Genomic DNA, 9556 nt, shown 5'->3' on the forward strand with positions numbered 1-9556 from the left:
AAGAAAGAAAGAAAGAAGAAAGAAAAGAGAAAAGGCATCAAAATTGGAAAAGAGGAATTAAAATTGCCATTATTTTCAGATGACATGATACTATCTATAGAGAACCCTAAAGATTCCACCAAAAATGTTAGAAGATAAATAATTCAGCAAAATAGTAGGATACAAAATTACTATTCAGAGGCAAGTTGCATTTTTTATACACCAATGATGAACTATCAGAGAAATTAGGAAAATTGTGTTTATGATTATATAAAAAACAATAAAACACTTAGGAATCAAACAAGGAGGTAAGTTCTTAGAAAATTATAAGTCACTGAAAAAAAGAAATTGAAGAAGATACAAATAAATGGAAGCATATACCATGCTCATCAGTAGCAAGAATCAATTAAAATGTCCATACTACCCAAAGCAGTCTGTAGAGTCGGTGCAATCCCTAACAAAATATAAATATCATTTTTCACATAACTAGAACAAATAATCCTAAAGTTTATATGGAACCATAAAAGATCTCTTAATAGCCATGGCAAGCTTGAGAAAGAAGAACGAAGCTGGAGGTATCATATTTCCTGATATCAAACTGTACTACAGGACTGTAGTAATCAAAACAGCATGATACCAGCATAAAAATGGATACTTAGATCAATGGAACAGAATAGAGAGCCCAGAAATAAATCCATGCCTATATGGTCATTTAATCTGTGACAAAGACAATAATGTACTGTGGGGTAAAGATAATCTTGTCAACAGATGGTGTTGGGAAAACTGAACAGATCATTCAAAAAAAAATGAAATTGGACCACCTTCTTACACCATATGCAATAATAAACTCAAAGTGAGTTAAAGACTTAAATGTAAGACCCAAAACCATAAAAATCCTGGGAGAAAACATAGTAAAATCTGAATAGCCATTAGTAATTTTTTTCTTATATATCTCTTCATGCAATAGAAATAAAAATAAATGGGACTACCTCAAACTAAAAATGTTTTTGCACATTAAAGGAAACCATCAACAAAAGGAACAACCTATAGAATAGGAAATATTTGCTCGTAATATATCTGACAAGGGGTTAATATCTAGAATTTATAAAGAACTCATACAATTCAACAACAACAACAACAAAACCAGTCCAAGTAAATGAGCAGAAGACTTGAATAGGTATTTCTCCAAAGAGTACATACGGATGGCTAATGGACATATGAAAAATGCTTAAGATCATGAATGATCAGATAAATTAAAACCATAACGAGATATCACCTCATACCTGTCAGAATAGCTCTCATCAGTAAATCAGAAAACAACAAGTGTTAGTGAGGATGCAGAGAAAAGGGAACCCTTGTACACTGGTACCACCACTATGGAAAACAGTTGGAGGTTCCTCAAAAAATTAAAAACAGAACTGCCTTTTGATCCAGCAATTTCACTTCTGAGTATTTATCCAAAGAAAACCAAAACGCTGGTTCATAAAGATCTACATGCCCCTATGTTCATGGCAGTGCTATTCACCCTAACTAGGATATGGAAGCAGCCTAAGTGCCCATCAATAGATGATTAGATAAAGAAGTGTGTGTGTGTGTGCGCACTCGCGCGTGTATGTATACATATAAATACATACATACACCCACATACAATGGAATATTAGCCATTAAAAAATGAAATCTTACCATTTGCAGTGATGTGGATGGACCTCGAGGTTATGATGAATGAAATAAGTCAGAGAAAGATGAATACCATGTGATTTTATTTATATGCAGAATATAAGGTACAAAAGAAACAACAGTTAGATGAAAACAGACTCATAGACACGGAGAGCAAACTGGTGATTGGTTGATGGGAGGAGGTTTGTGGGCTGGGTGAAAAAGGTGAAGGGGCGAAGTATGAATTAGTTACAAAACAGTCTGGGTGATGTAGAGTACAGCATAGGCATTATAGTCAATATTATTAAAATGACTGTGTGCAGTGCCAGATGGGTGCTAGAGTAATCAGGGAGATCATGTCATACATAAATGTCTGACTATTGTACTGTATAATATAAAATAATCATAAAATAGATACAGTGTTGTGTTCCTTTTCTTTTTTAATTTGTTAGTTCAGAGTAGCACTTGGATACCATTTAGTAAGAGAACACTTAGATGCTTTGAACTTCATCACAGAATTCAAGAGAATTTTTATCAATATGTAACTAAAATCTTTTAACCTACTTTGTGATAAGTTCTATTTTTCTAGGACTAATTTTCAAGAAAATGAATATTGCTGGAATAGTCAACCTCGATGAAAATAATTTTGAAGTAGCATAAGAACTGCCATGAGGGATACCTATCATAGGTATTTTTTTTTTTCATGTATGTGCTAAAGGCAACATCTGTGTGCATTTACATTTCCAAAAGCAGTCTGTCCTCAGAGAATGGATGAAATTTGTCTAAGAAGTCTGGAAGGTTCATAGTCTTCAGCTGTGTAAACATTTCTAAACTCAACTGAATTTATATTAATCTCTTCATTTAAATAAGTGTTCTTGTATTATTTCTAGGTCACCTCTCACAGTGCCAGTTGCCTGGCAAAATAAGACAAGGTAGACTCAGTCGTTGGGCTTGTGGAACTGCAGAGGAATTCATTCCAACCACTTTCCTTTCCAGGTAAAACAGTAAGGCACAGTTTGAGTACTATGCCCAGGGAAAACTCAATGGTTAAAAGGTCAGCTAGGATTAATTTCAATCCAGTTGTTCTTCCTTCAGCTCTGGTGCTGACTTCAGTGTAACAGTTGGGTTTCAAAACCACTGTTGGAGGCCTTAGGGACTTTTTCTTAATGAAAATGATTTAAAGGTAGTAGAAAATATTCTTAAAAATCTTGCTAATTATTTAGAAACATTCTGAAAAGACCGAAAAACAACCATAGCTCAACTTTTTTTAATAAGTGTGAGCATAGGTGTTATAGGCTGAATTGTGTCCCCTCAAAAAAATTCATGTTGAAGTATTAACCCCCGTACTGTAGAATTCAACCTTATTTGGAAATAGGGTTTTTAGAGAAGTGATTATTTTAAAATGGGGACATTAGAGTGGGCCCTAATCCAGTATCACTGTTGTCCTTTTAAAATGAGGAAATTTGGATATAGACATGGAAAGAGGGAAGACCATGTGAAGACACAGCAGATAGCCATCTATAACCCAAGAAGAGACACATTGAACAGATTCTTCCTTCCACATAGTCCTTGGAAGGAACCAACCTTTCATGTTCTTTCTTGGTCTCAGATTTCTAGCCTCCCAAGCTGTGAGAAAATAAATTTATGTTGTTTAAGCCACCTAATCTGTAGTTCTTTATTATGGCAGCCCTAGCAAACAGTGAGTTTTATTTAATCGAACCTAGGGTAAGTAGAAACAAGTATAGTCTGAATATCCTAGAATTAAAAAAAAAAAAAAAAAAGTTGAACCAATTATGTGTACAACAGAATAGGGATCCTAGTTCTTCTATATTTTTTATTAACTCATTCATTTAATTCTTCATCAAACAGTTATACTTCTTTTTAAACTTTTTGTTAGGTTCTATGGCACGCAAATTTATTTGGTATAGTTTGTGTTCTTAAAGAAATTCTAATGGTAGAGATGAACACTTGAACAAATCATAAAATACTGTCTTAAAAATGCAGTGATAGAAATATGGACAAAGAATGCAAATTGTAGAGCAAACAATTAACTTCATATATGGCATAAGCCTTGAAGGAAGGTTAGTTTCTTTGCCAGATGGAAAAACGGTCAGAAAGAGTGTTTCATCGAGTGGGTATAGTATATGCCAAAGGTCAAAGGAATAAAGAAAAACAATTGCATGGGGAACCTTGACAGGATATCTAAGCAGGAGGTTTAAAGAGCCTCTGGGAGATGTTACCAGTTGCTGGAGATAAGAACAGGAAAGACAACAAGATTCAATTACAAAAGCCATATACTTTAAAGTAAAAATCTGAGTTTACTTGAATATAGTAGATGGCACTGATAGGTTTTAAGCAGGAATGAGAAATGATCATATGTACATTTTAGAAAATTAATTTTGATGTCGTATGAAGGAAAAACTAGAATGGGAGCAGTTTAAGGTAGGAAGAACTGTGAATTCAGGCTCAAGATGATGACAGCCTATAACAAAGTAATGGCCATGAGAAAAAGGAAGACATGAATTTGATAGATGTTTATAAGGTATATTTGATTAGATATCCTTATTCAGTAGATGTTCGAGGTAAGGGAGAGGGAAATTTAGTAAACATTTTAGATTAGGGACTAGATAAATTATAATGCTACTAATCAGAATAGTCAGTATATAGAAAGAAGCAGATTTTGCAGGGGAAACACTTCATTTAAATTGAGATAGAGAATTTACTTAGTACAAATTGATATTCGGCCCAATGGCATCTTGCCCAAGTTAGCAATATATTATTAGACCTCAAACACCACTATTAAGCCATCTGTAAGTGAACTTATTCTTACTAGTTTGATGAAAGATTCTTTATCTTACTGGAGAGATTAAAAAAAATACATATATAAATATATACAAATACAGATATGCATATATAAGTATACACACACACACGTAAACAGCAACATCAAAAGTTCCATTAATTTCTTGAATGTATAAACATCCCGGCATCTATAAATTCAGAGCCATTTTGGAGTAACCGAAAGACTCATCAATAGGTTTGGAGTTGCTTAAGGAAAGATTGTTTTTTGTTGTTTGTTTTTTTGTTTTGTTTAAATAGCTTTAGTGCATTCATAAGGGAGGTGTTTCTTGAGCAAGAATTCTTCCTCTTTTGAGAATGGTCAGGGTGACTATTTGTTAGATGCTTTATACCCCAATTCAATTCACTTCAACACATTGAACATTAACTATACAATGTAAGTAACTGCATAACATTGCTCTTGAACACTTATATTCTCAAAACCTTTTTATATTCTTCTCACATCTCTCGAGTATTTTGACAGACTTCATTGGCTTCTGTGGTGCCACTAGGAGAGGAGCTACTGTGTCAGATGTTTCAGTTGCAAGGGCTGCCGGAACACAGATGTCACCCAGGTTATGTTGGGCATTTTGACAAGGAAGGGCAGTATAAATGGACTCACAGAGAGTTTATTGAGTGATTACACAGAAGATGCTGAATCTTTTGGAGAATCAGGGATTTGGGATCCCAGCTGTCTTTTTCTGCTGAAGTTAAGATTTTTAGTATTTAATAGGAGACAACTTGGTATGATAGGAAAAACCAATAGCCAGAACTCAAGAGATCCTGCCTCCAATTTAGTACCAGTGAGCTGAGATTCAATTTCAATGGGACTGTTTTCCCATTTGTTAAATGAAATAATTGAACTAGATCGATGGTTCTTAAGCACATACATGTAAAACTTTGCTTATAATTTCAAGAAGTTCATAGAATAGATGAAGTGCAGCAATCTCCAGATTTGTAGACACTGAACTAATATGACCTCTTAGAGCGTTTCCAGCTCTAAAATTTTCTGATTGTATGATGTTGACTCTCTCGAACTCTGATGCTTTCTTTTGGATTGGCAGCTGCTCTAGGTGAGACACCTCTGGCTCTTCCAGGTCAGCTAATGAACACTTAGCAGGCCAGCTGCACTGATTTGTTCTATGACTTCTTTAGGCATTAGTTCAGTATTTCTCAGCTCAGTCTCTCAGACATACTGTCTCTTCTACCCTGATTTTTTCTCATTTGATGTACTATGAAAACATTAATATTTCTCAAAGAGCTGAATATGCCAAGAAGAAAATATAACTTCCATTAGCACTTTGACTTCATGTTGATGTGAGATGCTGATAATGTATTTGACTCATTTCTTGGCTGTTTTTATGATCATAAATTGTTGTGTTTATTTTTTCTTCACCTAGAATGTAGGACAGTGAATTCTCTTCTGTTAAAGGTATGTAGTCACTGTTGCCAGCTTATTTTATATATATAGCTACACTATATCTGTCTCTAATCTCTATCTCTATCTTTATCTCTATCTCTGTATCTATCTCTATCTCTGTATCTCTATCTCTGTATCTCTGTGTCTATCTCTATCTCTATCTCTATCTCTATCTCTATCTCTATCTCTATCTCTATCTCTATCTCTATCTTTATCATTTCTATCTCTGTCTATCTCTATAGCTCTACCTCTATACACACATACACAGTAGAATTGGGTAAAGGAAAAGATTATTTGACCATCTGTTTATGCTGGGATCTCTTCAATACTCAGTGTTGGAATTATTAATTTTTTAAATATCATTACCTAGCACAGACTGTAACACTCAAATATTTTTGAATGAATAAATGATAGTTTCATTCCTTGTTGATTACTTGTAGTGATTTTGAAAATTAGAAAACTTTGGCTGAAATGTGTGATAATATATTTAATTCTAAAGTTTTCTAGTGCTAGAGTCTTTAATGATGAAACTGAAAGATGAACCCGAGGAATACTATCTTTTGAATGAAACAAATAAACATTTTCAATCTAAACATGTTAAATGAGTCATGTGAAAACCAGTGAATTCTAACATTTTAGAAGTCTTATTTTTTTCTATTTATTTTTGATAGCTTTATTAAGGTACAATTGACATACAATAAAGTGCAGTATTTAAGCTATACAGTTTGTGAAGTTTTGACATATCTATATACCTACGAAACCATCATCACAATATAGTGAACATATTCATCAGCCCCAAAGGTTTCCTCATGTCTCTATAATCTTCCTAACCCTGGTCTCTGTTTTCAGTTCCCAGGAAACCACTGGTCTGCTTTTTGTCATTATATGTCAGTTTTTATTTTCTATGTTTTATGTAAGTGGAATCATATGGTATGTATTTTCTTTTTTTATTTTTTAAAGCATGGTTTCGAGACTCATCCACATTGATACTTGTAGTAGTAGATTATTTTATTTTTTTCATTGAGTAGCATTTGATTTTATGGATATGCTACGATTTGTTTATTCCTTTGTTGATAACCATGTAAGAATTTCTAGTTTTTGGTTCTTACAAATTAAGTTGCTGTGAACATTGATATAAAAGACTGCGTATGGACTCATGCTTTTATCTCTCGTGGGGAAAAATCTGGGAGTGGAATGGCTGGGTTATATGATGGATATATGTTTAATTTTTTAAGAAACTATCAAATTAATTTTCCAAAGTGATTGTATCATTTACATTTCAGTCAGCAATGTAGGAGAAGTTCCATGCTCTTTACATTCTTGCTAACACTTTTATAGTCAGATTTTTAAATTTTAGCCATTCTAATAGGGGCATACTGGTACATCTTTGTGGTTTTAATATACATTGATGACTAATGATGTTGAGCACCTTTTTATTTGCTGATTGTCACCCATATGTATTCTTTGATGAAATATTTTTTCATATCTGTTGCCAAACTTTTAATTGTACTTCTGTTGAGTTTTGAGAGTTCTTTGTACTATTGAGATTTGAGGGTTCTTAATAGAGTCAGGATACAAGGTCTTTATCAGATGTGGTTTGCAAATACATCGTTTTAGTCTGATTTGTCTTTTATTCACTTAACAGTGTCTTTTAAATAGCAGGAGTTTCAGTATTACTTTGTTCTTTTAGGAATGATGCTTTTTTTTGGTATTACAGCTAAGAAAACAGTCTAAAATCTTTGTCATAAAGGGTTTTTTTTTTTTATGTATTGCTCTAAAAGTTTAAGAGTGATCCATTATGAGTAATTTTTATGTATAGAGTAAGGAATGGGTCAATTTTTTCTTTGTATACTGATTTTTAATTGTTCCAACATCATTTGTTGAAAAGACTATCCTTTTCTACTGAATTGTGTTTATCCTTTGTAAAAAAAAAATCAGTTGTCCTTTTATGCGTGTGTCCCTTTTTAGAGTCTCGTTTGTTCCATTGGTGTATTGCCTATCTATGAACCCCCACTACACTTTCTTAATTATTAGCTATATGACTTTTAACCAGGTAGAGTTAGCTCCATAACACTGTTCTTTTCAGAAGTCTTTGTGCCTGTTGTTCCCTTGCACGTCTACATGAGCTTTGGAATCACTTTTAAATTTCTACAAAAAGCTTGTTGGAATTTTGTTTTGGGTATGTTGATTCTATATATCAATTAGGGAGAAATGGCATCTTAACACTATTGCATGTTCTGACCTATAAACAAGGTATGCCTCTATTTTCATATATCCTTTTAATTTCTCTTAAGCAGTGGTTTGTAGTTTTACTTCATAAGCCTTGCAAATATTTTTTCAGAATTATTCTTAAATATATAATATTTTATGATTTTAAATGGCATTTTTCTAAATTTGAATTTCTGTTGATTTATTGCTAGACATAGAATTATAATTAATGAGACATATATTTATATTGATTTTGGTTCTTACGATCTGGCTAAGTTCATTGCTTTCTAGTAGCATTTTTTTTTTTTTATTCCACTGCATTATCCGTAGCTGTTCGTGTCCTGTAAGATCACTTACCAAGGCAGTTTTAGTTCTTCTTTCCCAGCATAAATGTTTTTTATTATTTTACACCTCCTTTTCTAAACACATAGATACATACATACAACTGCTTTGGCTAGAACTTCTGGAGTACTGTTGTGTATAAGTGATAAGACCAGGCATCTTTATGTTTCTTCTGAACTTAGGAGGAAAACATTCTTTGTTTCGCCATTAAATATAATGTTAAATAGAGGGTTTTGGCAAATGTTCTTTATCAGGGTGAAGAAGTTGCCTTCTATTTCTAGTGTGCTAAGAACTTTTATCATGATTGGGAAAGAGATTTTGTCAAATGATTTTTCTTCATCCATTGAAATTATCATTTTTTTTCTTTTTCAGTTCGTTCTTATGGTGAATTATGTTAATTATTGTTTGAATGTTAAGCCAACCTTGCATAATAAATAGATAAATGAATATATGGATAAATCCCATTTGATCATTATATATTATTGGATTCTGTTGGCAAAATTTTCTTTTGGATTTTTGCACTTATTTACATGAGGCATATTTGCCTCAATTATTTTTATCTTGCACTATAATAGTAGTGATAGTCTCATAGACGGACTTGGGAAATATTCCTTCTTCTTCAGTTTTCTCCAAGATACTGTGCAGTGTCGAGATTATTTCTTCCTTAGGTATTTAGGAGAATTTTCCGGTGTAGCCATCTGGATCTGGATTTTAATTTGTGGGAACCGTTTTAACTACAAACTTAAATTCCCTAAAAGGTACAAAAGTATGATTGACTATCTGTTTCTTCTGAGTGAGTTTTGGCAGTTGTTTTTAAAGGTATCTTTTTGCATTTCATCTAAATTGTAGGATTTCTTGGCCTAAAGTTTTTCATAATATTCTCTTAATATCTTTGTAATAACTGTAACATTTGGAGTGATGCCATATCTCAGATTCCTGTGTCTTTGCTTTCCTTTTTTCTCTAATAAATCTGGCTAGAATTTTATTTTTATTTTCCCCATGATTATTTCAAAATATCAGTTTTTCATTGACTTCTACTTTTTCAATATCTTTGATTTCTATTATAGTCTTTATTATTTTTATTTTCCTCTTTTGTTTTTGAAAGTGTTATAC

General features: G+C 32.8%; 1 long non-coding RNA gene across 1 annotated transcript in view; it reads left to right on the top strand.

The window, feature by feature from the left end:
- The window catches only part of LOC118601637, a 49245-nt gene extending 45810 nt beyond the window's left edge, over positions 1-3435 (top strand). The window contains exon 2 of the long non-coding RNA XR_004950419.1: positions 2526-3435. This is a non-coding gene — a long non-coding RNA (uncharacterized LOC118601637). The remainder of the gene's footprint in view (positions 1-2525) is intronic.
- The last annotated feature ends 6121 nt before the right edge of the window (positions 3436-9556 follow it).

The sequence above is a fragment of the Rousettus aegyptiacus genome, unplaced genomic scaffold (genome assembly GCF_014176215.1).
Source record: "Rousettus aegyptiacus isolate mRouAeg1 unplaced genomic scaffold, mRouAeg1.p scaffold_m13_p_4, whole genome shotgun sequence".
NCBI classification, from domain to species: Eukaryota; Metazoa; Chordata; class Mammalia; order Chiroptera; family Pteropodidae; genus Rousettus; species Rousettus aegyptiacus.